Source organism: Leucoraja erinacea, chromosome 7, assembly GCF_028641065.1.
Source record: "Leucoraja erinacea ecotype New England chromosome 7, Leri_hhj_1, whole genome shotgun sequence".
Classification (NCBI taxonomy): Eukaryota; Metazoa; Chordata; class Chondrichthyes; order Rajiformes; family Rajidae; genus Leucoraja; species Leucoraja erinaceus.
This window is the reverse complement of record NC_073383.1, coordinates 69,506,575-69,533,693: the sequence shown is the minus strand read 5'-3', so window position 1 is coordinate 69,533,693 and position 27,119 is coordinate 69,506,575.

The window sequence follows — 27,119 nt, the reverse complement described above, 5'->3', positions numbered from 1 at the left end:
GTGTACAGTACAGAGACAACAAAATGCAGTTAGCATCTCCCTAGAAGAGCGACATAAATATGAGCAATAAATAAATCTATTTACGTGCATACAGTCATAGTATTTGTTTTCCTGGTGGGAGGAGTGGGGGGGTGATTGGCAGTCACCGAGGTACAGTGTTGATTAATGTAACAGCTGCAGGGAAGAAGCTGTTCCTGGACCTGCTGGTCCGGCAACGGGGAGACCTGTAGCGCCTCCCGGATGGTAGGAGAGAAAACAGTCTGTGGTTGTGGTGAGTGCAGTCCTTGGCACATCTCTGCTGTACACGGCTACCTGTACTTGACCTGTGGGCGTGAATCACTCTCGCAGGGTTCCAGGTGAAACTAGCTCACATGGTCTACCATTTTTGGCTGCTTTTCTATTCACAGTAGAATATAAGGCACATTGACACAGCTGATAAAATTGCTGCCTCACAGGTGAGCAGTCACACACTGAGGCCGGCACGGTGGCGCTGCGGTAGAGTTGCAGCCTCGCAGCACCAGAGACCCAGGTCCGATCATGACTTCAGATGCTGTCTGTGTGGAGTTTGCATGTTCTCCCTGTGTCGACGTGGGTTTACTCCGGGTGCTGTGGTTTTACTCCCATGTCCCAAACACGTGTGGGTTTGAATGTTAATTGGCCACTGTAAATTGCCCCTGGTGTATAGGGAGTGGATAAGAAAGTGGGATAATATAGAAATAGTATGAATGGGGGGACTCCACAAGCATTCTCTTCTTCCGCCCTGGTCTAGGAGGAGGGTGGGTAGGTGGAGGTCATACAGGGGACAACCACATAGGAACTGGGAGTGGGTCAAAACATTTTTGTGGGGACCTCACATTTCTGTGAGCATTATACAAAAAAATAGATCCATTCTTAGAAGGCAGCAGCATCTCCAAGGACTGTTGCTTAGATCTTTCCTTTTGAAGTACCAGTTCCCCCCACTGCATCTCAAAGACATGCAGGTTGGTAGGTTAATCAACGGTGGCACAGCGGTAGAGTTGCTGCCTTACAGCGCCAGAGACCCGGGTTCAATCCCGACTACGGGTGCAGTGAGTACGGAGTTTGTACGTTCTCCACGTGACCACATGGATTTTCTCCGAGGTCTTCGGTTTCCTCCCACACTCCAAAGACGTACAGGTTTGTAGGTTACTTGGCTTGATATAACTGTATATTGTCCCTAGTGTGTATCGGGTAGAGTTAATGTATGGGGATCCCTGGCCGGTGTGGACTCGGTGGGGTGAAGGACAAGGGTGTTTCCGCGCTGTATCTCTAAACTAAACTAAACTGAACAAACAAACCTCCGCCCCTGCCTGTTGCTTCTGTCTACACTTCGTGCTGCCTGAGGAGGGCAGCCAATGTAAGCAAGGACATTTTTTCACCCCAGTCATTCCATCTTCATCCCGGCAGCAAGTCTACTGCCGTGTGCCACTGTGCCCCCCCCCCCCCCCCCCCCCGCCCCCCCCCCCCCCCCCCCCCCCCCCCCCCCGCCTCCGCAGGGTGTTGAATGTATCCTCAATAAGGATTGTATCATAATTGTATAATAGTTTATTATGGATATATGTTTGTATTGTATTTATGGTGGTGGGTTCTGGCTTGTTTTATTGTAGTGTAAATATTGAATAAATGTTTTGATTAAAAAGTGAGAAAGCTCAATACAGAGGGGTCCCAAGTGTAGTGGAACAAAGTGGGTGCTACAGAGTATTAAAAGGACAGGGGGTCAAGCATCATCATCACCTCCACGGACCGAGTGGGGGTCTTCTGTGAAGCATTCACGTGATCGGAGTTTTGTTTTTGCAATGCAGGAAAGATCACGTGGAGGGGAATGCCAGCAGTATAGTAAGCTGGAGGAAGCCAACAGCAACCAGGGTGGCACAGTGGTGCAAGGGGAAGGAAGCACAGCGGCGTAGTGGTAGAGTTGCTGCTAATGGACACGTCCCCACTTAGGCGACTTTCTAGGCGAGTGCAGGAGACTCTGCTCTCGCCACACGATCGCCACATGTTCGTTGATGGTCTCCGGTGAGTCTCCTTCATGGTCACGAAAAGTTCCCACAATCTAGGGACTATTGGCGGCCTCAGCGTGGTTGCCGGAAATTTTTCAACATGTTGAAAAGTTTTCTGCGACCAAAAATTGTTCGCCATGGAGATAATCGTTAATCCTGGAGTCGTAGGGACAGTTGTCCTGGGGTCGCCATGTAGTTATGGGTAGTCGAGGTAGTCGTATGTAGTTTTAGTTAATCGCATTTTCATTTGCTCATTCGGGGAAAAAAACATAAGCAGGAGTTTTCAGAACCAAGGACAACTGACCGGTAAATGTCCGCCGAACTTCACAGCTGTGTATCTCTGGCTTATTAAAAGTTGCCAGGCTTCTTAAAAGTTGTCTCCACTCCTTCTCCTCCCCCTCTCCCCCCTCCTCCCCTCCTCCTCCCCCTGCCCCCCCTCCTCTCTCCCCCCCTCCCCCCTCTCTCCCCCCTCTCCCCCCCCCCCCCCCCTCCCCCACTCCCTCCCACCCCCTCCCTCCCCCCCTCTCCTCAACCCCCTCCTCTCTCAACCCCTCTCTCCCCCCTCTCTACCCCCTCTCCCCCCCCTTCCTCCCTTCTCACCTATTTTAAAGGACACTGTACACTGTGCTAGCCGTCTTAATTACAGCGCCAATCTTCCTGTTCATTGCGGTGTGTGGCTGTATCACCTTGGCTTTGTACCATGTGAATTTCAGACAATGCATCCCTGCTTTCCCTGGCCCCCGCCTTTGCGATGTGATGTGTGTGTGTGTGTGTGTGTGTGTGTGTGTGTGTGTGTGTGTGTGTGTGTGTGTGTGTGTGTGTGTGTGTGTGTGTGTGTGTGTGTGTGTGTGTGTGTGTGTGTGTGTGTGTGTGTGTGTGTGTGTGTGTGTGTGTGTGCGTGCGTGCGTGTGTGTGCGTGCGTGTGTGTCACTCTGACAGTCACCGTTCCAGTTCCCGGTATTTCAGGCGACTGCTGGCAATTTTGACAGTCGCCGGCAGTCCGCTGAAAAATCACCTAAGTGGGACAGGCCCACTACAGCGCCAGAGACCAGGGTTCGATCCTGACTATGGATGCAAACTCTGCGGTTTCCCTGTGACCGTGTGGGTTTTCTCCGGGTGCTCCGGTTTCATCCCACATTCCAAAGACATTACAGGTTTGCAGGTTAGTTGGCTTTGGTAAAAAAAATTGTAAATTGTCCCTAGTGTGTGTAGGTTACTGCATGTTTACGGGGTGATCACTGGTCACACTGACTCGGTGGGTCAAAAGGCTTCTATCCCCACTGTATACTTACAGTCTAAGGTCTAGACTGGGGAGGATGCGGGTGAGATTAGTGTGTGGGACTGTGGTGAGGAGAGGGTTCAGGTCAATGGGCGGAGCGGAGTTTGTGCTTGACGGTGGATAAGAAAGGAAACCTTCCCAAGGTAGTCCGCGATTCTAGGCTGTGGTCTAGTTTTGCAGCGGTCCCTTTAAAGCAGAAGTTCGCAGGGACAATTTAACCACAGGAGTATCTCAGAACACCATGACCTAGATGAGTGTTGTGTGGGAAATTATATCTTTCCACCCACCTTTGATGTGGAAATCACACAATTGCCATAGATGCAGAATCGATATTCTGCAGCTGTGCGAGTCAGTCTGGATATCGTCATAGTCACATTCCACCCCACAATACCGATTTTCATATGCGTGGCACTAAGAAAGAAAAAGCTTCAGATGAGCATTTTATCAGGCAATCTGTTTTTAGTTAGGTTGTGGAGGATAATTATAGTCAGAGGCATCACGGATAATTCCTCTATATTTCTTTGGAATGGCACCAAGATAGTATTCGAGACATACAGCATGGAAACAGGCCCCTCAGCCCAACTATCCCACACTGGCCAACATGTCCAGCTACACTGGTCCCACCTGGTAGACCGAAAATGCTGGAGAAACTCTACGGGTGAGGCAGCATTTATGGATAGAAGGGATTGGCGATGTTTCGGGTCGAGACCCTTCTTCAGACTGACTCGAAACGTCGCCAATTCCCTCTCCCCATAGATGCTGCCTCACCAGCTGAGTTTCTCCAGCATTTTTTGTCTACCTTCGATTTTCCAGCATCTGCATTTCTTCCTTAAACAACTAGTCCTACCTGCCTGTGCTTGGCCCTTATCCATTCAAACCTGTCCTTTCCATGTACCTGTCTAACTGTTTCTTAAACGTTGGGATAGTTCCAGCCTCAACTACCTCCTCTGGCAGCTCGTTCCATTCACCCACCGCCCTTTGTATGAAAAAGTTACCCCTCAGATTTCCATTAAATCTTTTCCCCTTCACCTTAAACCTAAGTCCTCTGGTCCTCGATTCACCTACTCCGTCCAAAAGACTCTGTGCATCTACCCGATCTATTTGTCCCACGATTTTACATGTATGATTTTATAAGATCACCTCTCATCCTGCAAACGTGAGAAAATTAGAGGGAAAATGTGATTTTTATGTCTAAAAAGACGCCTGCTTGACATCATACCTGATACATGGTTGGTGACAATATCAGCTGTAGTTTCTCCTCAGTGTTTGTGGTCAAGTCACTGGAATAGAACTGAACTTAAGACTTTCACTTCTCCCCGGTTCAAAGGTTTCAAAGGTTTCAAAGGTCAAGTGTGCCAGTTAAGGTCCAGTGATATACGAATTACCATACAGCCATACGGGAAAAAGCAACAAGACACACAACTACATAAAAGGTAACATAAACATCCACCACAGCGGATTCCACACATTCCTCACTGTGATGGAAGACAAGAAAGTCTAATCTTCTTCCCTCATTTTTTGCCCCACGGTCGGGGCAGTCGCACCATTCGCATTCGAGGCGCTTGAAGGTCCCGCAGCCAGCGGTCGGAGACCCCATATTGGGGTGATCGAAGTTCCCGCGTCCAGGCGGTCGAAGCTCCTGCGGCTTGCAGTTCCCAATATCGGTCTCTGACCGATGTTAAAATCCGCAGGCACCCACAGTGGAGCTCAGAGGTCGATCCCTGACAAAGGGATCGCGGGCTACGCGATGTTAAAGTCCCGTAGGCTCCCCGCAGTGGAGCTCTCGAAGTCGGTCTCCAGCAAAGGCCGCCAACTCCTCCATGTTAGGCCACATCTCCGTCGAGGTAAGAGATTAGAAACAGTTTCCCCCAAGTTAGTGTGTAAACTGAGGATCAATGAATTGGGGGAAATGGTATCATGCAAGATCCATTAGTAGCTGAGCTGACAATGCTGCACAAACTTATTGGGATGTAACCAATAAGGGGATCTGATAGAAACATATACAATTGTTAAACGATTGGACAGGCTAGATGCAGGATAAATGTTCCCTATATTGGAGGAGTCCAGAACCAGGGGTCACAGTTTAAGAATAAGGGAAGTAGGACTGAGGGATGAGGAAATACTTTTTCACCCAGCGGGTTGTGAATGTGTGGAATTCTCTGCCTTAGAAGGCAGTGGAGGCCAATTCACTGGATGTTTTCAAGAGAAAGTTAGATTTGGCTCCTAGGGCTAAAGGAATCAAGAGATAGAAACATAGAAACATAGAAATTAGGTGCAGGAGTAGGCCATTCGGCCCTTCGAGCCTGCACCGCCATTCAATATGATCATGGCTGATCATCCAACTCAGTATCCCGTACCTGCCTTCTCTCCATACCCCCTGATCCCCTTAGCCACAAGGGCCACATCTAACTCCCTCTTAAATATAGCCAATGAAGTGGCCTCAACTACCCTCTGTGGCAGAGAGTTCCAGAGATTCACCACTCTCTGCGTGAAAAAAGTTCTTCTCATCTCGGTTTTAAAGGATTTCCCCTTTATCCTCAAGCTGTGACCCCTTGTGATATGGGGGGAAAAAACAGGAACGGGGTACTGAATTGAGATGATCAGCCATGATCATAGTGAATGGCATTGCTGGCTCGAAGGGTTGAATGGCCTACTCCTGCACCTATTTTTCTATGTTTCTATGTTCATGACCAGGATTGAGGGGTTACCAAAGTCATGAGAAGACATGTGGAACCGGATCTGTTTTTACTGACCTAATGGAGGTCTTCGAGATTTTTTAAAAGTTATGATAAGATAAATAGAGCTAAATTGTTTTCACCGGTCAGCAAGCTGATAACAAAGACACACGCAAGATAATGGCTAGGGGAATTAAAAAGAAGATTAGAAAACATTCCTTGCACAGAGCTTAGATAGAATGTGGATCTGTCTGATGTAAACCATTTTTGAAAGAATCCATAAATTCTTTTGAAGGGAATTAAATTGTTATCTTAAGCAAGAAGAATTTTAAAAGCAAGGGGGAGAATGAGCTCAGGAAAAATAAATTGCTCATTTGGAAAGTAACATTGAGTAAATAGCATAGGCCAAATGGGCAATGGTGTAATATTTGACTAAACTATGATAGAAATACCGATTACTTTTAGAAACATAGAAAAATAGGTGCAGGAGTAGGCCATTTGGCCCATTGAGCCAGCACCGCCATTCAATATGACCATGGCTGATCATCCAAATTCAGTATTCCGTTCCTGCTTGCTACTCATATTCCTTGATTCCGTTAGCCATAAGAGCTATATCTAACTCTTGAATACATCCAGTGAATTGGCCTCCTCTGCCTTCTGTGGCAGAGAATTCTGCAGATTCACAACTCTCTGGGTGAAAAGGTTTTCCCTCATCTCAGTCCTCAATGGCCTACCGCTTATTCTTAAACTGTGACGCCTGGTTCTGGACTCCCCCAACATCGGGAGCATTTTTCCTGCATCTAGCCTGTCCAATCCCTTAAGAATTTGAAACCAAAAGTTTGATTAAATACTCCAGTAACCTGAGTAACTGAGAATAAGAACAAATTTAGTTTAGAGATACAGCATGAAACAGATGCTTCGGACCACCACGTCCAGTGAAACCCACTCAGTCACGGGGCGAACGGGCAAACACCACACAGACAGCTCCTGGAGTCAGGTTCAAACCCGCTTCTCTAGTGCTGCAAGGCAGCAACTGGACCACTGTGCCGCCCACTAAATATGTTTTTTTTTAAATTCCAGTAGAAAGCTGTTTTCAGTACAAATGGGATATGAACCAAATGCAGGCTAGTGGGACTGGTGTAGATGGGATTTTTGATCACATGTGGGCTAGTTGGGTCGAAGGGCCTGTTACCACACTCTGAGACTCTTTATCAGGAACCAAAAAGGTCCCTATGTGAAGGATATCAATATGGTTCAACGTGATTTTTTTAAATCATTTTCACAATAAAGGAGGGTGACGCTGATGTGGTAATTAACGAGAATGGGTGTAAAATATTTTATGGGAAAACCATTGTATTGGATTTAAATTCTTTGAACATAAATACATCACGATTGCCTAGTGAAATATATCTCAGGTGTTACATAAATTGAAGGTGGAACTTAGCAAAGCTCTAATTATTTTTAACCCTGTTGGTGACAGGAGAAGTACCCGAGGATTGGAAAACTGCTAACATTTTACCATTGTTAAATAAAAGACAGGTATGGAAAAATACGGTAATTACAAACCAGTTGGGCAAATTTGTGGGTGGACAAATTATTGAAATCCATTCCAAGGACCAGTAATAATCTTTATTAAGAAACATAAAGATTAATCTGAGAGAAACAACATGTTTTTGTTCAGGGATGGCCAAGTCTGACTAATTATTTAGGACTGAGATGAGAAAAAATGTTGTCAACCCAGGGTGCAGTGAATCAGTGGAATTCTCAGCCACAGAAGGCAGTGAAGGCCAATTCACTAGATGTTTTCAAGAGAGAGTTAGATATTGCTCTTAGGGCTAACGGAATCAAGGGATACGGGGAGAAAGCAGGAACATGGTACTGATTTTGGATGATCAACCATGATCATATTGAGTGGCTGGCTCGAAGGGGCAAATGACCTACTCCTGCACCTATTTTCTATGTTACTATTTGATTGAACTCTTTGAAGGGGGTTCTTCTGAAGAAGGGTCTTGACCCAAAACATCACACATTCCATCTATCCAGAGATGCTGCCTGTCCCGCTGAGTTACTCCAACATTTTGTGTCAATCTCTAGTGTAAACCAGCATCTGCAGTTCATTCCTACACTGTGCGTCTACCTATCCCATTCCACTCATGGATATCAGATGAGGAGTAAACATAGTTGAAGCCACTGACATTGTGTTTGGTTGACAGTCACGGTGACCCCCCCCCTCTGTGCCTGACTGCACCACCACAGCTCACCAAGTTCCTAAAACACGCAGCCAGCTAAGGCCTGCCTCTAGGCATTCTGAGGTCTAACAATGGACAGATGTTTCAAACAGTGATAAGCTTCTTAATCCCCAGTGGTGGTTGAATTCGTACTGAAACAACCCGAGGTGCTATCGTCTGAGATAAAAATAAACTGAATTCCAGGATTCGAGCGAAGATTGCACTGCAAGTGGATTCTGTGCCACTTGAAGTTCATGTTCTATTTTATTGTACATAAGGTCAAAAGTTCATAAGTGATAGGAGCAGAAATACGGTGTTCAGCCCATCAAGTCTACTCCGGCATTCAATTCTGGCTGTTCTATCTTTCCCTTCTAACCCCATTCTTTTCCACCTAACCCCACTCCTAACCCTGCCTTCTCCCGATAACCTCTGACACCCGTCCTAATCAATATGACATGCCATTTTGCTTCCCTCAGCGTCAATATGAGATTCCGCAGGAGAAGAATACTGTACAGGAAGGTAGAGGGAAGGAAATAACTTGTTATCACCTATCCCACGGCCAACAATTGACCATTGTGGGCTAAACCTTTCCGTGATTATTGTTGCTCTTTGCATATCTTTCATTCATTTGTCCTAAGTTCCACCTATATCTCTCATTCCCCTTTCCCCTGACTCCGAAGAAGGGTCTCGGCCCGAAACGTCACCTATCCATCCCTTCTTTCCAGAAATGCTGCCTGACGCGCTGTGTTACTCCAGCTTTTTTGTGTCTTTCTTCGGTATAGGGAGGATGTTGCCTGTTGGAGTTTGGAAAAATGTATTCAAACAAGTAAGTCAATAAATGATGTTTTAAATGTGCTTTTGTTAAACATATCCCTGAGGTTCTTTTCATTGGACCGTGCCTTTCTGGCTACCCTTGCAAGGGCAGTCGGTAACACGAGAACTTCAGCGGTTATTGATACTCTGCGTGAGTGGACTGGAAATGGAACAAAAATCCTGGTGTTTCCGTATGACTTCCGTATAGATATGAAGTAGAACAACACAAAGCAGATGTGAGCAGATGTGAGCACCGCCCATAACTAGTCTCTGCTGGTTCAAGAATCCCTTTGCCTCCAGCTGTCTCCACTGACAGCGCTGGCCAAGATCCCAGGTCCCCATGGCCAAGTGTATACCGATCGTGCTTGTTAAAGTGGGCAGGGATGGTCAACACATTGCACACTGATTCGCGGCAAATCTAACACCAATGTTCAAAGCAGCCGGCCTCTCAGCGATCAACCGAAGATATATATTTTTAATAACACAAAGCATTAAATCACTCAATTGATCTCTCTGCTCTGTTTCAGATTAATTGATTGAAAGGTTGAAGAATGATTCCTTTTCCAACAATCCCACTTGTCCCGATGCAATAAAGATTCTCTGCCACAGAAGGCAGTGGAGGCCAATTCACTGGATGTTAGTTTAGTTTGGTTTAGAGATACAGCGTGGAAAGAGGCCCTCCGCACCACCGAGTCCGCACCGACCAGCGATCCCCGCACACTAACACTATCCTACACACACTAGGAGCAATTTACATTTATACCAAACCAATTAACCTGCATACCTGTTTAAGAAGGAACTGCAGATGCTGTAAAATCGAAGGTAGACAAAAATGCTGGAAAAACTCAGCAGGTGAGGCAGCATCTATGGAGCGAAGGGAATAGGCAATGTTTCGGGTCAAAACACTTCTTCAGACTGGAGACTGAAGAAGGTTTTCGATCCAAAACGTTGCCTATTTCCTTCGCTCCATAGCTGCTGCCTCGCCTGCTGAGTTTCTTCAGCATTTTTGTCAACATACCTGTAGTCTTTGGGGTGTGAAGGATCTGAGAATCCGCAACTACGCGAACATAACACTAGGAGCAATTTACATTTATACCAAACCAATTAACCTGCATACCTGTTTAAGAAGGAACTGCAGATGCTGTAAAATCGAAGGTAGACAAAAATGCTGGAAAAACTCAGCAGGTGAGGCAGCATCTATGGAGCGAAGGGAATAGGCAATGTTTCGGGTCAAAACACTTCTTCAGACTGGAGACTGAAGAAGGTTTTCGATCCAAAACGTTGCCTATTTCCTTCGCTCCATAGCTGCTGCCTCGCCTGCTGAGTTTCTTCAGCATTTTTGTCAACATACCTGTACGTCTTTGGGGTGTGGGAGGAAACCGAAGATCTCTGAGAAAACCTACGCGGTCACGGGGAGAATGTACAAACTCCGTACAGGCATCACCTGTAGTCGGGATCGAACCTGAGTCGCTGGCGCTACCCGGTAAGGCAGCAACTCTACCGCTGCACCAAGAGAGAGTAAAGGGTCTGTCCCACGAGCATGCTACTGCATGCGGCAAGCACGACCAAACCGGAAGCGGGGGCCGCGCGGAGGTCAAGTGATCCCCGTACAGGTCCTGTCCCACCAGCATGCGACTGCATGCGGCGAGCGCTACCAAACCAGAAGCGGGGGCCGCGCGGAGGTCGAGTGATCCTGTACGAGTTGACGTGAAGTTCGAGCGAAGTCCGCGGGAAGCTGCGCACGCCCGTCGAGGCGGTGCGTACGGCTTCAATGCATTGCCGCGCGGAATTTTTGGACAGTGTCAGTTTTTCAGACCCCCGCGCGATGTCCATTAGCCCGCACAACTCCATACGGCTCCAGCGATCGGAGTGGGACCGGCCCCGCGAGGCCATATGGCTCAAGCGACCACGTTAGGACAGGCCCTTTAGATGTAGCTCTTAGAGCTAAAGGAATCAAGGGATATTGGGAAAAAGCAGGAACGAGGTATTAATTTCAGATGATCACCACTTCAGCATGAAAAATATTTTGATTCTGTTGACTCACTTGAGATTTTAGGTCAGGTTTTTAAAAATCAGATTACCTGGAAACAATGGTGTCACTTCACCTTCGCAAAACTGATAGTTTTTATTTAATCCTGAGCTAATTTCATTTCTCTACCCCAATATTCTTAATAGAACTATGCAATCATTCAATGAAATGCATTGGGAATCTATTCTAGAAATTAGTTCAAAAATCCTTTAAGGAAAGGGAGATTGCAAAATTTGTTTAGTTTAGAGGCACGGGTGCGGAAACAGACCCTTCAGCCCACCAAGTCCGCGCCGACCAGTGATTGTATTGTATTGTATTGTATTGTATATCTTTATTGTCATTTCCTGAGTATTCGCATACCCAGAGGAAACAAAAAACGTTGCTCAACCAGTGTCCATTCAGTGTGCATGAAAAAATAAATAGAAATAAAAAATACATGTATCATGAACAAATTTAACACTCTACTAAACATTCAACAGCCGTTCCGACCGGCAGCGGCACAACAGTGGCTCTGCTGCAGTGTGGGGGTTTGTGCGCGATACTTGGCAGGGGGCAAAGTCCATTTAACAGTCTTATAGCCTGTGGGAAGAAGCTGAGGAGCATCCTGCTGGTTTTGCAGCTAATGCTCCTGTACCTCTTCCCAGATGGGAGGATGGAGAAAATGTCATGCGATGGGTGGTAAGGGTCTTTGATGATGGAGATGGCTCTGTTGATACATCTCTTCCTGTATATGTCCAGCAGGAAGGGGAGTGGAGCACCAATAATCCTGCTTGCGGTCTTCACTATCCTGTCTAGTTGGTGCCGTTCGTACGCCTTGCAGCTCCCGAACCAGGAAGTGATGCCGTAGGTCAGTGTGCTCTCGACAGTCCCCCTATAAAAAGTCCGTAGGTGTGTAGTGGGGAGGCCTGCTTTACGTAGTCTTCGGAGAGGGTGAAGTCGCTGCTGTGCTCTCTTGACCAGAGCTGTGGTGTTGGCCGTGGACGTCAGGTCATCAGACAGATGTAGTCCTAGGAACTTCATGCTGCTGACCCTTTCCACATCAGCTCCGTCCACTAGCATTATCCTACACACTGGGGACAATTTACAATTTTACAGAAGCCAATTCATCTACAAACCTGGACATCTTTGGAATGGGGGAGGAAACTGGAACACCCGAGGGAAACTCACATGGTCTCAGGGAGAGCGTACAAACTCCGTACAGACAGCACCCATAGTCAGGATCAAACCCGGGTCTCTGGCGTTACCTGGAAGGCAGCAACTCTACTGCTGCGCCACTCTGCCACCCTAAATTGAGTGGATTACGGAGAAAATTCTGAAAATAGTTATTTAATGAAAAAACTGAAATTGCATTTATATAACTTGCTTTGTAAAGAAGATATAATATGATTTGGAAAGTTACTAATGCTGGAGTAACTCAGCAGGTCAGGCAGCATTCCCTGGGATACTGTCCAGACCAACATGTTGGGTCTTTCTTTGGTTAACCAGCATCTACAGTTCCTACTTCATATATTATAATTTCACATCCAATTATGTACAGGTACTTTCAGATTATGATCATTTTTGTATTATAGGGAAATGCAGCAGCCAATTTCTTCACTATTCTGTTGTACAAACAACAGTGCAATAGACATTCTGATAGTTATTGATAGTTATTGCATAGAGAGTGCCTTTGCAATTGGATTCAATTCTCCTTCTTGTTAAATAGTTTAGTTTAGTTTATAGATACAAACCACCAAGTCTGTGCCGACCAGCGATTCCAACAAACTATCCTACACACGAGGGACAATTTACAATTTACACCAAAGCCAAATAAACCTACAAACCAGTATGTCTTTGGAGTGTGGGAGAAAATCGCAACACTGGGAGAAGACCCATGTGGTCACAGGGAGAACGTACAAACTCCGCACAGACAGCATCCATAGTCAGGATCACACCGGAATCTCTGACGGTCTAAGTCGGCCACTCTACCACTGCACCACTGTGCCTTTCACCTAATTGTGTACCAAAGCAAAAGCAAAATAAAACTGCAGATGCTATAAATCTGAAATAAAAGCAGGTCAAACATCAGTGAGAAGAGAAACAGTTATGCCCCTGTCCCACTTAGGAAACCTGAACGGAAACCTCTGGAGACTTTGCGCCCCACACCAAGGTTTCCGTGCGGTTGCCGGTGGTTGCAGGTGGTTGCCAGATGTTGGAGGTAGGGAGACTGACAAAAACCTCTGGGAACCGCACGGAAACCTTGGGTTTCCTGACCAAAGTCTCCAGAGGTTTCCGTTCAGGTTTCCTAAGTGGGACAGTGGCATTACTGTTACAGGTCTGAAAAAATCTCTGACCTGAAATATTATTCCGCGAAGAAAGTGGCCGATTAGGGAACAATTCGGGAATTAGTTGAATTTGAACTAATTGTGTAGGAAGGAACTGCAGATGCAGGTTTAAACTGAAGAAAGACACAAAAAGCTGGAGTAACTCAACAGGATAGGCAGCATCTCTGGAGAGAAGGTATGGGTGACATTTCGAGCCGAGATCCTTCTCTGGTCACCCATTCCTTCTCTCCAGAGATGCTGCCTCTCCCGCTGAGTCACTCCAGTTTTCTGTGTCTGAAACATGAATTGCTTCCACAGATTTTTTTTTTATTTTTTTTTTATTTTTTTTTTTTCATGATACTGCCTGTTAAGGGAAATTCATTTTGTTGTCTCAAATTGAGACAATGACAATAAATTTGAATACAAGCATACAATACAATACAATACAAGATACTGCCCCATCTGCTAAGTGCTTTGAGCATTTTCTGTTCATTCGTCTGACTTGGCAGTATGCTCTTATTCGAAACATGGAGTTGTCAAGGTGGAGAAAGGCACAATTGTTTGGAATTGTGCGTGGGGTTTTTTGCCAGATAAGCATAAAAAATAATTAGATAGCAGCATTTGGTGAGGTGATGAAACTGGATAAACATGTTTACCTTTGGAAAATCGAAACCAAACAAGACTTCAGTCATTTGAAACTAAGGAAAACGTTTGTGCCAAAAACAATAAATATCATTCATTAAGCTGTCAAAATCGGTTTATGGTGAAGTTTAATGAAGCGTACAGATGGAATAGAATATACACTGTATTTTGAAAAGCGGACAGATGCCAATTCCGTTTTTGATTATGGCATTCCTAACCTTATTGATTCCTAACTAAAAGCTGTCTGGCCACTACAAGCTTCCAGGGTGTCAACTATTCTGTTCATCTTTCATATCACACCCATTCTCACGGCATGTGCGGTGCGCACCAGAGGTGAATTTAGAACATAGAACAGTACAGCACAAGAACAGGCTCTTCGGCCCACAATGTCTATGTCAAACATGATGCCAAGACCATCACTTATGTACCTGCACATAACCCATATCCCCCCCATTCCATGCATACCCATGTGCCTATCTAAAAGTCTTTGCAAGGCCACTAACGTATCTGTTTCAACCACCGCCCTCAGCAGTGCGCTCCAGGCACCCATGAAGGGCGTTTACAAAGTTAGATAGAATGGCAAAGAAGACATATGGTATGCTTGCCTTCGTAGGGCAGGGCCCGTGAGAAAACGCATCAGGAAGTCATGATGCTGATCTATAGGAATTTGGTTAGGTCACATTTGGAATATTATGTACAGTTCTTGACACACCATTGCAAGAAGGATGCCGAGGCTTTCGAAAATGTGCAGCAGAAATTTCCAGATTGGTGCTTGGATTAGAAACATAAAAACATGGAAATAAAGGTGCAGGAGTAGGCCATTCAGCTCTTCGAGTCCACCCCCTTTCAATATGATCATGGCTGCCCATCTAAAAACAGTACCCCGTTCCTGCTTTTTCCCTATATCCCTTGATCCCAGTGAATTGGCCTCCACTGCCTTCTGTGGCAGGGAATTCCACAGATTCACAACTCTCTGGGTGAAGAAGTTTTTCCTCACCTCAGTCCAAAATGACCTACCCCTTATTCTTAAACTGTGACCCCTGGTTCTGAACTCCCCCAACCTCGGGAACATTTTTCCCGCATATAGCCTGTCCAATCCTTTAAGAATTTTATATTTCTATAAGATGTCCTCTCATCCTTCTAAATTCCAGTGAATACAAGCCCAGCCGATCCATTCTTTCATCATATGTCAGTCCCGCCATCCTGGGAATGAACCTGATGAAGCTACGCTGAAGCAATAATGTCCTTCCTCAAATTAGGAGACCAAAATTGCGCACAATACTCCAGGTGCGGTCACATCAGGGCCCTGTACAACTGCAGTAGGACCTCCTTGCTCCTAAACTCAAATCCTCTTGCAATGATGGCCAACATGGACTAGGGGGGCATTAATTTACTCTGGAATGCCAGAGACTGCAGGGAAACCTGATTTTTTAAAAAGTATATAAAATGATGAGAGGCATAGATAGGGTGAACAGTCAGAACCTTTTTCCCAGGATGCAAAAATCAAATACTAGAGGGCATAGCTTTAAGGTGAGAGGAGCAATGTTTAAGGGAGATGTACGGGGCAACGTTTTTTTATACAGATGGTGGTGAGTGCCTGGAACGTGCTGCCAGGGGTGGTGGTGGAGGCAGATATGATAGTGGCATTGAAGTGGCTTTTGGGTAGGCACATGGATATGCAGTGAATGGAATGGCATGGTAGATAAGACATGGTTTTGGCATCATGTTCATCGCAGACATTGTGGGCCGAAGGGCCTGTTCTTGTTCTGTACTGTTCTACGTTCTATGTTGAGTCCCATAACTGCTCCTCCATATCCCCTGGCCAGTTCTTCGTTGTCATCTTTGCCGGGGCTGCACTCTTCAGTTTCTGCCCGTATGGAGGAAGAAGAAGCACAGCCAGGCGGGACGATTTTCCGAAGTGCGGACATGGGGTGAAGCAGGATGTGTTTCCGACGGGGTGGTAAAGCGACGGTCGTGTGTTGAGTCCTCTGACCCTGAATCTGACGCGTCGATGGTAGCGGGCTAATGCTAAACAGTTTTGATAGTTGGTATGTTTTGCAAGTATTATTCATTGCCTATCCATCGTTAACACACAACGTGAAAGTTCCCTAGTCTTAATGGTTATCTTATAGGAACGTAGACAATTCTTAAGGGGTTGGACAGGCTAGATGCAGGAAGATTGTTCCCAATGGTGGGGAAGTCCAGGACAAGGGGTCACAGTTTAAGGATAAAGGGGAAATCCTTTAGGACCGAGATGAGAAAAACATTTTTCACACAGAGAGTGGTGAATTTCTGGAACTCTCTGCCACAGAAGGTAGTTGAGGCCAGTTCATTGGCTATATTTAAGAGGGAGTTAGATGTGGCCCTTGTGGCTAAAGGGATCAGGGGGTATAGAGAGAAGGCAGGTACAGGATACTGAGTTGGCTGATCAGCCATGATCATGTTGAATGGCGGTGCAGGCTCGAAGGGCCGAATGGCCTATTCCTGCACCTATTTTCTACGTTTCTATGTTTATTGTTGAAGGAAAAATTAAGATTTAAAAAACATTGTGTGCATTATATTTTGTATTCAGTCAAAATAACAAAATGAATTTGCCACTTAATTCGACACAGTTTTTAATCCAGCATCTGCAGTTCCCTGTTAAATTTCTCAACCTTGTTATTCAATTAATTTTCAATCTAATCAATTACATTTAACTTGAGCCTTCTTTAGCCTCAGACCATGAAAGGTCCCTTGAGCTTCCAGCCTCACAACGCTGTAGAATTTTGAAGCATGGAAGTAATATTTAGTCCGGCAATGTCGACTGATTCTGTGCCAGAACAAATGAAAAACAAATAATAAGGTGGCCACGGTGGTGCAGCGGTAGAATTGCTGCCTCACAGTGCTTGCCGTGCTGGAGACCCGGGTTCGATCTCGACCATGGGTGCTGACTGTACGGAGTTTGCACGTTCTCCCCGTGACCTGCATCGGTTTCCTCCTACACTCCAAAGACGTACAGGTATGTAGGTTAATTGGCTTGGTGTATGTGTAAATTGTCCCTAGTGTGTGTAGGATAGTGTTAATGTGCAGGGATCGCTGGCCGGCACGGACTCAGTGGGCTGAAGGGCCTGTTTCCGCACTGTATCTCTAAACTAAACTAAACTAAACTAAACTAAACTAAACTAAACTAAACTAAACTAACTAAACAACTTCAATTATTTTGCCCTATTAACACTTCCCTCTGCCAACGACAGAGTGAAAACGTAATAGAGCAAAGAATTCTATCGAACCACTACTCACTGGGTCACCAGCTTTTTTAACTTGAAGATCTGTTGAAATTGTTTCTTTTCCCTATATCTTTCCACACTTCCCTTATCAAAATCATTTTATGTCATGTGTAGGAAAGAACTGCAGATGCTGGTTATACACTGAAGATGGACACAAAATGCTGGAATAACTCAGTGGGGCAGGTAGCATCTCTGGAGAGAAAGAATGGGTGACCTTTCGGGTCGAGACCCTTCTTCATATTAAAAGAGGGTCTCGACCCGAATTGTCAACCATTCCTTCTCTCCAGAGATGCTGCCTGCCCCGATGAGTTATTTTATGTTATGTTAACTATGTTCTCTGACAGTAAATGTGTCAGATTCTAAACACTGATTTTGATCCTGTTTCCCCACTAACATCACCTGTGGGATTCTCAGTTGCACATTTTTCATGGTTAGCACATTCCTCCTACAAACGCTAATAATTACCTTGATGAAAATAATCAAATCTTTCTTTCATGCTGCATTTTAAGGTCACAAGGCCATGCGATCATAAGTGATAGGAGTAAAATTAGGCCATTCGGCCCATCAAGTCTGCTCCACCATTCATTCATGGCTGATCTATCTCTCCCTCCAAGCCCCAATCTCTTGCCTTCTCCCCATCACCTCTGACACCCGTACTAAGCAAGAATCTATCTATCTCTGCCTTAAAAATATCCACCGACTTGGCCTCCACTGCCATCTGTGGCAAATATTTCCACAGATTCATCACCCTCTGACTAAAGAAATTCCTCCTCATATCCTTCCTGATGTTTGAGAATTTATCTGTCCACTTTACTTTGGTTGGATATTGCACTGCTGTAGATCCACACTGTTATATTTCAAACTGTACCATTTGAACATAGAACATAGAAAAGTACAGCACAAGAACAGGTACATAATGTCTGTACTGCCTAATGCGTCTCTCGATTCAATCACACCTTGACCCTAATCAGCCTAGTCAATTAGACTATCTATAACTTTGCCCAGAGAAGGGGAATCGAGAACCAGATGGCATTTGTTTAAGGTGAGGGGAGAAAGATTGAATAGGAACATGAGAGGTACCTTTTTTACCCAAAAGGTGGTGGTGTATTGAACAACCTGCCCGAGGAGGGAGTTGAAGCAGGTACTATCACAACATTTAAGAAACATTTAAATAGTGCATGGATAGGACATATTTAGAGTTGGCCGGTGTGGGCAAGTTGGGCTGAAGGGCATTTTTCCATGCAGTATGACAATGACTCCATGACTCTAATTGCCAGAAGAGCTTTGCATTTTTCATTGAGATGCGCTCTCTTTCACATTCTACACCCGCAGAAATTTTAATAGGATAGTAGTTAAGACATTTTGGGAACTTCTATGGTAGAAGGCTGGTTTGGATTGGGAAGTTGCATCTGGGAAGACAAAGGCACGAATGAGAGAAAAAGGTCGGTATTTATTTGTGTTGGGCAAGCTGTGATAAAATTGAAAATCAAAAAGACCACAGATGCTGGATATTTTGAACACGAACAAAGAACGCTGGAAAATCTTAGCAAGTTAGGCAACATCTGTGGTGAAAGAGAAACAGTCACATTTTTGGGTCTGCTAACCTTGCCTGATGCTGCTGAGATTGTCCAGCAGTTTTATTTCTGTGATGAAGTTCATTGTTTTTGAGATTTATGAACATTTGTTTCTGATTCCTGACTCTATTCCTATTTCTGTTTCCCACCCAGGACATAATTGGTTTTGTGGCCAGCATTGCTCGTACCTCAAGAGAATCTCTAAGATCCTGATGTCATTATTCAAATTTGAGGAAGGACATTCTTGCTATTGAAGGAGTGCAGCGTAGGTTCACGAGGTTAATTCCCGGGATGGCGGGACTGTCATATATTGAAAGAATGGAGTGACTGGGCTTGTATACACTGTATACAATTTAGAAGGATGAGAGGATATCTTATTGAAACATATAAGATTAATAAGGGATTGGAGGCAGGAAACATGTTCCCGATGTTGGAGACCAAAACCAGGGTCCACAGTTTAAGAATAGGTGGAAGACCATTTAGAACGGAGATGAGGAAAAACTTTTTCACCCAGAGAGTTGTGAATCTGTGGAATTCTCTGCCTCAGAAGGCAGTGGAGGCAAATTCTCTGGATGCTTTCAAGAGAGATAGAGCTCTTAAAGATAGTGGAGTCAAGGGATATGGGGTGAAGGCAGGAACGGAGTATTGATTGTGAATGATCAGCCATGATCGCAGTGAATGGCGGTGCTGGCTCAAAGGGCTGAATGGCCTACTCCTGCACCTATTGTCTATTGTCTATTTAATAATTTATCGCCATCTTTCTATCTTTTCTTTGCCACTGTTTCCCTTTCATCACTTACATGCTTAACAGATATTGATACCCCATTCCTTGGGCACAAACTGATTGGTGGGTGTTATTGTCAAACAGTTGCTGCTGGTGTCATTTTAAATCTTGAGATAGGAAGAAAATTTGCCTCTGTCCACCTGTAGTTTAATTTTAGTTCAGGGACACAAGACCCTTTGGCCAACCGGGTCCACGTCGATCTGTGGCCATCCGTACACTAGTTCTATCCTACACACCGGGGACAATTTACAGAAGCCAATTAACCTGCAAACCTGTACGTCTTTGGGGTGTGGGAGGAAACTGGAACAGCCGGAGAAAACCCACGCGGTCACAGGGAGAACGTACAAACCCCGTACACACAGCACCCGTAGTCAGGGTCAAACTCTGGTCTCTGGCGCTGTTAGGCAGCAACTCAACTGTTGCGGCACTGTGCTGCCCTTTTGAGTATGACTGGGGTGTGTAGGAATGTGCCTGTGATGAGGAGTGAGGCAGGAGAGTCCAAAAAGCTGCCCTAACCCATCTCCATTAAACAGATGAAGTACGTGTGCGTTTGTGAACGCACAAACATTATGCATCATTTTTCAAGTGCCCTTCCAAAAGCAATCAAGTTTAAATACATCTGGACAGTTCTGGTGTCTGTCCTTCCATGGAAACCGCAACCCTTGTCACAAAGGCTGGCAAAGGGAACATGGAAAACACTTCATTTTCACTTTGAAGAGTAGAAACAAGAAACTGCAGGGATGGAAACAAAAAACACACAAAATGCTGGAGTAACTCAGCGGGTTACTGAGGCTGCGTGCCTGGAGAACATAGGATAGGTGAAATTCTTGTGTAGGGACCCTTCTTTGTTTTCACTTTATCTTGTCTGTGCTAACTCTTTCAAATGGTGACACTGTTTGATCCACCTTCCCATTTGAGAGTGTGCAACCCCAGATTCTTCATTGCGAAAAAATAGATAGTACAATGAATGTTGTGCATTGCAGGTGATCACACTGGGATTCCTAATGGCCATTCCATCTCAAGCACTTCTTTCCATTTCCTTCTGTAAAAGAAACTCAATACTCATAGAAACATAGAAATTAGGTGCAGGAGTAGGCCATTCGGCCCTTCGAGCCTGCACCGCCATTTAATATGATCATGGCTGATCATCCAACTCAGTATCCCGTACCTTGCTCAGTACCAAGAACCTAAATCATCTTGTGTAGGAATAATGCTGGTTTAAACCGAAGATAGACACAAAGAGTTGGATAACTCAGCGGGACAGGCAGCATCTCTGGAGAGAAGGAATGGGTGATGTTTCAGGGTTGAGACCCTTCCTCAGACGTCTGAAGAAAGGTCTCGACCCGAAACTCACCTAAATCATCTTGGTCTCTGCTGAAGGAAAAAGAAAGACTAGCTTTTCAATAACCCCTTTTTGCCATGTCCCACAGCATTGTATTTGGGCATAGTTCCCACAAGCTGCAATGTGATAAACTAATAACAAATAAACTAAAACATGAAAAAATCCATGTTTCATTAGAATTCGATTTCCTTCTCCACAGGTGCTAATTTGGCCATTTATTTGCATTTTTCAGTTGGTATTTCTGTGCGGCATCTGCACTTGTTTGATTTTCAAACCCGATCATCTATTTTAGTAATGTTGCTCAAGGAATAATGTCACAGGAATGACTAAAATACCACAGGGATACCTGTGCCAATACCACAGGAATAAATTACAAAGTCCTTTACGCTATTATTGCCAGACCTTTGCTATAGGTTGAGTGGAAATAGAAGGTGAATCATAGATGTGGATTTAGGGGGCCGAATGGTCAGCTTCCATGGCGTAGGAATCACACATCATAGAAACAGGCTTTTCCACCCAGCAAGTCCACGCTGACCATTGAGGGTCCATGAAACCCACCCTACACTTATTCCCACATTCCCTTGTGCTCCCCACAGATTCTGCCAATTATCTACATATTAGGAGCAATCTCACAACTTGCATGTCTTTGGAACGTGCAAACTCCACAAACACAGCAATGGAGGTCAGAATTTATCCAAGGTCACTGAAGCTGTGAGGCAGCAACTCTACTGATAGAATCACTGAAATGCCCCTCTCAGGGTAAAGACTGGGCCTCTGGTTAACGTCATGTCTGCAACAGTGCAGCACACCCTGAGTAATTTAGAGATACAGTGCAGAAACAGGCCCTTCGGCCCACTGAGTCCGTGCCGACCAGTGACCCCCACACACGAACACTATCCCACACACTCTAGGAATAATTTACAATTTGCAGAAGCCAAATCAACCCACAAACCTGCACGTCTTTGGAGTGTGTGAGGAAACCGGAGCACACGGGAAAAACCCACAGTGTCACGTGGACCGTACAGACAGCACTCATTGTCAAGATTGAACCTAGGTCTCTTGCATTGTAAGGTAGCAACTCCACTGTTGTGCCACTGTGCTGCCCTCAAAGTTGCGTAGTTGTCAGAGTCAAGTACTGGAAGATCAGTGGAGACTTTAGTGCTTTTGACACTGGAGTTACATTGGAGCCCAGGACCTTGTGGCTGACAGATGAGACTACTTCCAACAAAGCCACTCCCCTGAAGTCAAAACAGCCCAAAAACATCTGAGTTGTATAATAAGCAGGGTTTACAGGATATTACTTCCAGACATTGACGATTCCTTCTGAACTCCTTATATAATGCAAAGCAACAATATCGCTTTATCATAGAGGCAGAGAGTGATACAATGTGGAGGCAGGCCCTTCGGCCCGACTTGTCCACACTGACCAACATGTTCCATCTCCACTAGTCCCACTTAACCATATAACCATATAACCATATAACAATTACAGCATGGAAACAGGCCATCTCGGCCCTACAAGTCCGTGCCGAACACTTGCCTGCGTTTAGCCCACATCCCTCTAAACCTGTCCTGTCCATGTACCCACCCAATTGCTTCTTAAACATTGCGATAGTACCTGCCTCAATTACCGCCTCCAGCAGTTAGTTCCATCCATTAGAGATGCAGCGCAGAAACAGGCCCTTTGGCCCACTGGAGTCCGCTCCTCCAACGGGTGTCAGAGGCTATGGGGAGAAGGCAGGAGAATGGGGTGAGGAGGGAGAGATAGATCAGCCAGGATTGAATGGTGGAGTAGACTTGATGGGCCAAATGGAGGTCAGAGATGTGTGGTAAATCCGTCACCGTGCCTGTCGGAAACCAGCACCACTGCGTCGCTAATGTTTTCAACGATGATGATGCCAAATGGCCTAATTCCATTCCTATCTCTTAGGATCTTACAACCCTCAAATGTTAGCCCTCAGATTCCTATAAAATCATTCCTCCTCCACCTTAAACCTATGCCCTCTGGTTCTCGAGTGTGTTCTTCACAAATAGTAAGCAGGATGCTCAGTTGTAAGTTATACTTTTTCTCTGGCTGTCAATTTATTAATACCAGGCCAGCTGAATCCTCTCTTCGTTAGTAAGCGAACCCCTAAAGGAAACTTATGAAAATTAGAAATGGATTTTTTTAATTTTTTGCAATTGGCATGCATTGGTGATGATTTTTGGCAGCCTGGATTATCTTACTGACACCGAAAATAATCAAGAAATTTGCGGTTCCTTTTCAGTCACGGAGTTGCTGAACATCCCGATTTTTGCAGAGTGTTTATACACCAGCAGCGCACCTCAGCTGGCCCAGTGGTGAGCTGGTAGAGTCGCTGACTCATAGCTGGGTTAACTCAGCGGGTCAGGCAGCATCTCTGGTGAAAAAAGAATAGGTGACGTTTCGGGTCGGAACCTTCGTTCGGAACCTTCCTTAAGACTTTCAGTCTGAAGAAGGATTCCTGAAACCTGAATGGGGAAGACCCTTTCCTTTTCTCCAGAGATGCTGCCTGACCCACTGAGTTACTCCAGCACTTTGTGTTCATGTTGGGTTGTGGGTTAGGTGAGTCCCTGGGAAATAGTTCACTCGGTTAATGTAAAAATAATATAAACCACACCAACTGTATCCATTTCCTTCGCATTGAGAATTGAATAGAAAGATAGAAACATATTCGAGCCTTCGAGCCTGCACCGCCATTCAATATGATCATGGCTGATCATCCAACTCAGTATCCTGTACCTGCCTTCTCTCCATACCTCCTGATCCCTTTAGCCACAAGGGCCACATCTAACTCCCTCTTAAATATAGACAATGAACTGGCCTCAACTACCTTCTGTGGCAGAGAGTTCCATGGATTCACCACTCTGTGTGTAAAAAATGTTTTTCTCATCTCGGTCCTAAAAGATTTCCCCCTAATCCTTAAACTGTGACCCCTTGTTCTGGACTTCCCCTACATCAGGAACAATCTTACTGCATCTAGCCTGTCCAACCCCTTAAGAATTTTGTAAGCTTCTATAAGATCCCCCCTCAATCTTCTAAATTCTAGCGAGTACAAGCCTAGTCTATGCAGTCTTTCTTCATATGAAAGTCCTGACATCCCAGGAATCAGTCTGGTGAACCTTCTCTGTACTCCCTCTATGGCAAGAATGTATTTCCTCAGATTAGGAGACCAAAACTGTATGCAATACCATATAACCATATAACCATATAACAATTACAGCACGGAAACAGGCCATCTCGTCCCCAAAAGTCCGTGCCAAACTTTTTTCCCTTAGTCCCACCTTTTCCCTTAGTCCCAATACTCCAGGTATGGTCTCACCAAGCCCCTGTACAACTGCAGTAGAACCTCCCTGCTCCTATACTCAAATCCTTTTGCTATGAATGCTAATGCACCATTTGCTTTCTTCACTGCCTGCTGCACCTGCATGCCTACTTTCAATGACTGGTGTACCATGACACCCAGGTCTCGTTGGATTTCCCCTTTTCCTAATCGGCCACCATTCAGATAATAGTCTACTTTCCTGTTTTGCCACCAAAGTGGATAACCTCACATTTATCCACATTATACTGCATCTGCCAAACATTTGCCCACTCCCCCAGCCTATCCAGGTCATCTTGCAGCCTCCTAGCATCCTCCTCACAGCTAACACTGCCCCCCAGCTTAGTGTCATCCGCAAACGTCATAGGTCACCGAAACATGTTGAAAATCCAGCGGCGACCAGAAAGACGCTACGCTCTTTGGGTGACTGAGGATACGACTCATGACCACACAGGCGACACCCTGGCAACATGTCACAGGGTGAAGCCTGTATGTCATGAGTAGTCGCCCAAAGAGTCATACCTTGTTCTGGTCACCGCTGGATTTTTAACATGTTGAAAATTTTCGGAAACCGGCGGTGGCTATGATAGATGCCTGCAGGTCGCTGAAAAAAATCACGTAAGTGGGACAGGCCCTTTACAGTTCGGTCCTGACTACGACAGTCTGTATGGAGTTTGTACATTCTCCCCGTGACCTGCGTGCGTTTTGTCCGAGTTCTTCAGTTTCCTCCCACACTCCAAAGATGTACAGGTTTGTAGGTTTATTTGCTTCGGTATAATTGTAAATTGTTCTTAGTGTGTGTAGGATAGTGTTATTGTACATGAATCATAAATCAGTGTGGGCTCGGTGGGCCGAAGGGCCTGTTTCTGTGCTGTGTCTATAAACTAAATTAAACAAAGTTCAGTAAAATTGGATAGAAAATTCTCATAGTATTCTCCAATTTTAGGTAACCCTCCAATCCCCCTTCCACTTCCCTTTCTCCCCCATACCACTTTTTCTCCCTCCCCCCTCCCCCTTCCCTGTGCCCCACCTGGGCTCGCATCTATTTCTTAACTCCCCCTCCCCCTCCTTCCACATTCCTTCCTCTGGCTTCACAATTTGCAACTCTTCAATCCTTTAAGTTCACACCTTCTATATTAATCTCTGACGTTTGTTTCAACTATCCACCTGCACTAAACTCCCCCTCACCTGTGTTTACCTGGGACGACTGATGGGACAACAGATGGCGCAATGGGCTAAGTGTTCGGCTGGCAACCGGAAGGTAGCCGGTTCGAATCCCGCTTGGATTGCATACTGTCGTTGTGTCCTTGGGGCAAGACACTTCACCCACCTGTGCCTGTGTGTAAAATGTAATGTAATTATGTGAAGCACTTTGGGGGTCAATGCAAGTTGACTAAAAATGTGCTATATAAATAAGATTATTATTATTATTATTACCTATTACCTGCCATGCTTTGTCCTGCCCCTCCTCTCTCCCAGCTTTCTTCTCCCTCCCCACCCCCACAATCAGTCTTGAAGGGTCCCGACCTGAAACGTTGCCTACCCATGTTCACCAGAGATGCTGCCTGACCCGCTGAGTTACTCTTACTTTTATTGTCAGCGCCAAAACGTGGCAACACTTGTATGCTGCCAGGGTGAGGGCTGCTGCATGATTTTACCGTATTCTCAGCAAAACAGAACATTTCACTGTAGGTACACAAAATGCTGGAGAAACTCAGCGGGTAATGGAGAAGGAAATTGCTACAAATTTCCTTCGCACCAAGTGCTGCGGCACCCGGGTTTTCTCCAGACTTTTTGTGTACCTTCGAACATCTTTCCTTCTTAAACACATTTCAAGTACCTAGGTACGTACAATAAAGTATCATTAATTCATGTTTTATCCTTTTTTTTTTATCCACTCTGAAAGAAGACGAAAACAGCTGTGATTAATATTAATGGGGATTTATTGAAGTCTTCCTAAAAAGAGCTCAAAGACCCACACCATCCTGGCCACTAACCTTCAGGAGAAGGTAGGAGCCCGAAGACTGCCTTTCAGTTACAAGTCAGGACTCTGAACATAATAACCCATGCTATGCATAAATTTGTTTACCTGCACTTTATCAGCCTCGACCGATGGAAAATTACCAAGAATGAAAAAATTGCAGTGGAATCCCTTTTAAAGACCAACGAAATGTCATCGATCCAATTGATTTTTTGCTTTCTTCCACCAGTTGCTTTTGTGATTACAAGCGAATGTGGTTTACTAGAGCCATTGTCATCGGCTCCTTCTGGTCTTGTAATTGTGTCTCACCTATCGCAGTGTGGAGATTGTACATTGTAATTTATTTTATTTAGGGGGACAGTTTGCATTTCCGTCGGTTCCCGGATTAATAAACATTTGACAAAAACCTGTAATACGCAAGATTGTTCACCAGTAGCTACATTTCCATCTTGTAGTCCCTCTGGTAAACAAGGTAAAACACATCCCTCTCACACAAAGACATTCAATCAATAACAGACAGAAAATGACAAAATCAGAAGTCAAAAACAAAACAACAAAACCAATAAAGTAAAAAAAGTAACATTAAATGAGTGACCATAGGATGAATTTTAAGGTTGATTATGATTGCAGTTTAATGAATTTGCAGTAACCATGTATTTAGATGTTTGGTAAATGAGGTAAGGGTTGGCAGATCCCCCTAGTATGACGCATGGTATCACGTTCCCAGGTCTGCGACGCTCGATATGAAAATTGCTACTGACTGGCCAAAGACCGACTTTTCCCCAGAAACGGGACTATACAGTCTGAAAGAAATCCTCAGCTGTGTGTTAATGCAGCTTCCCTA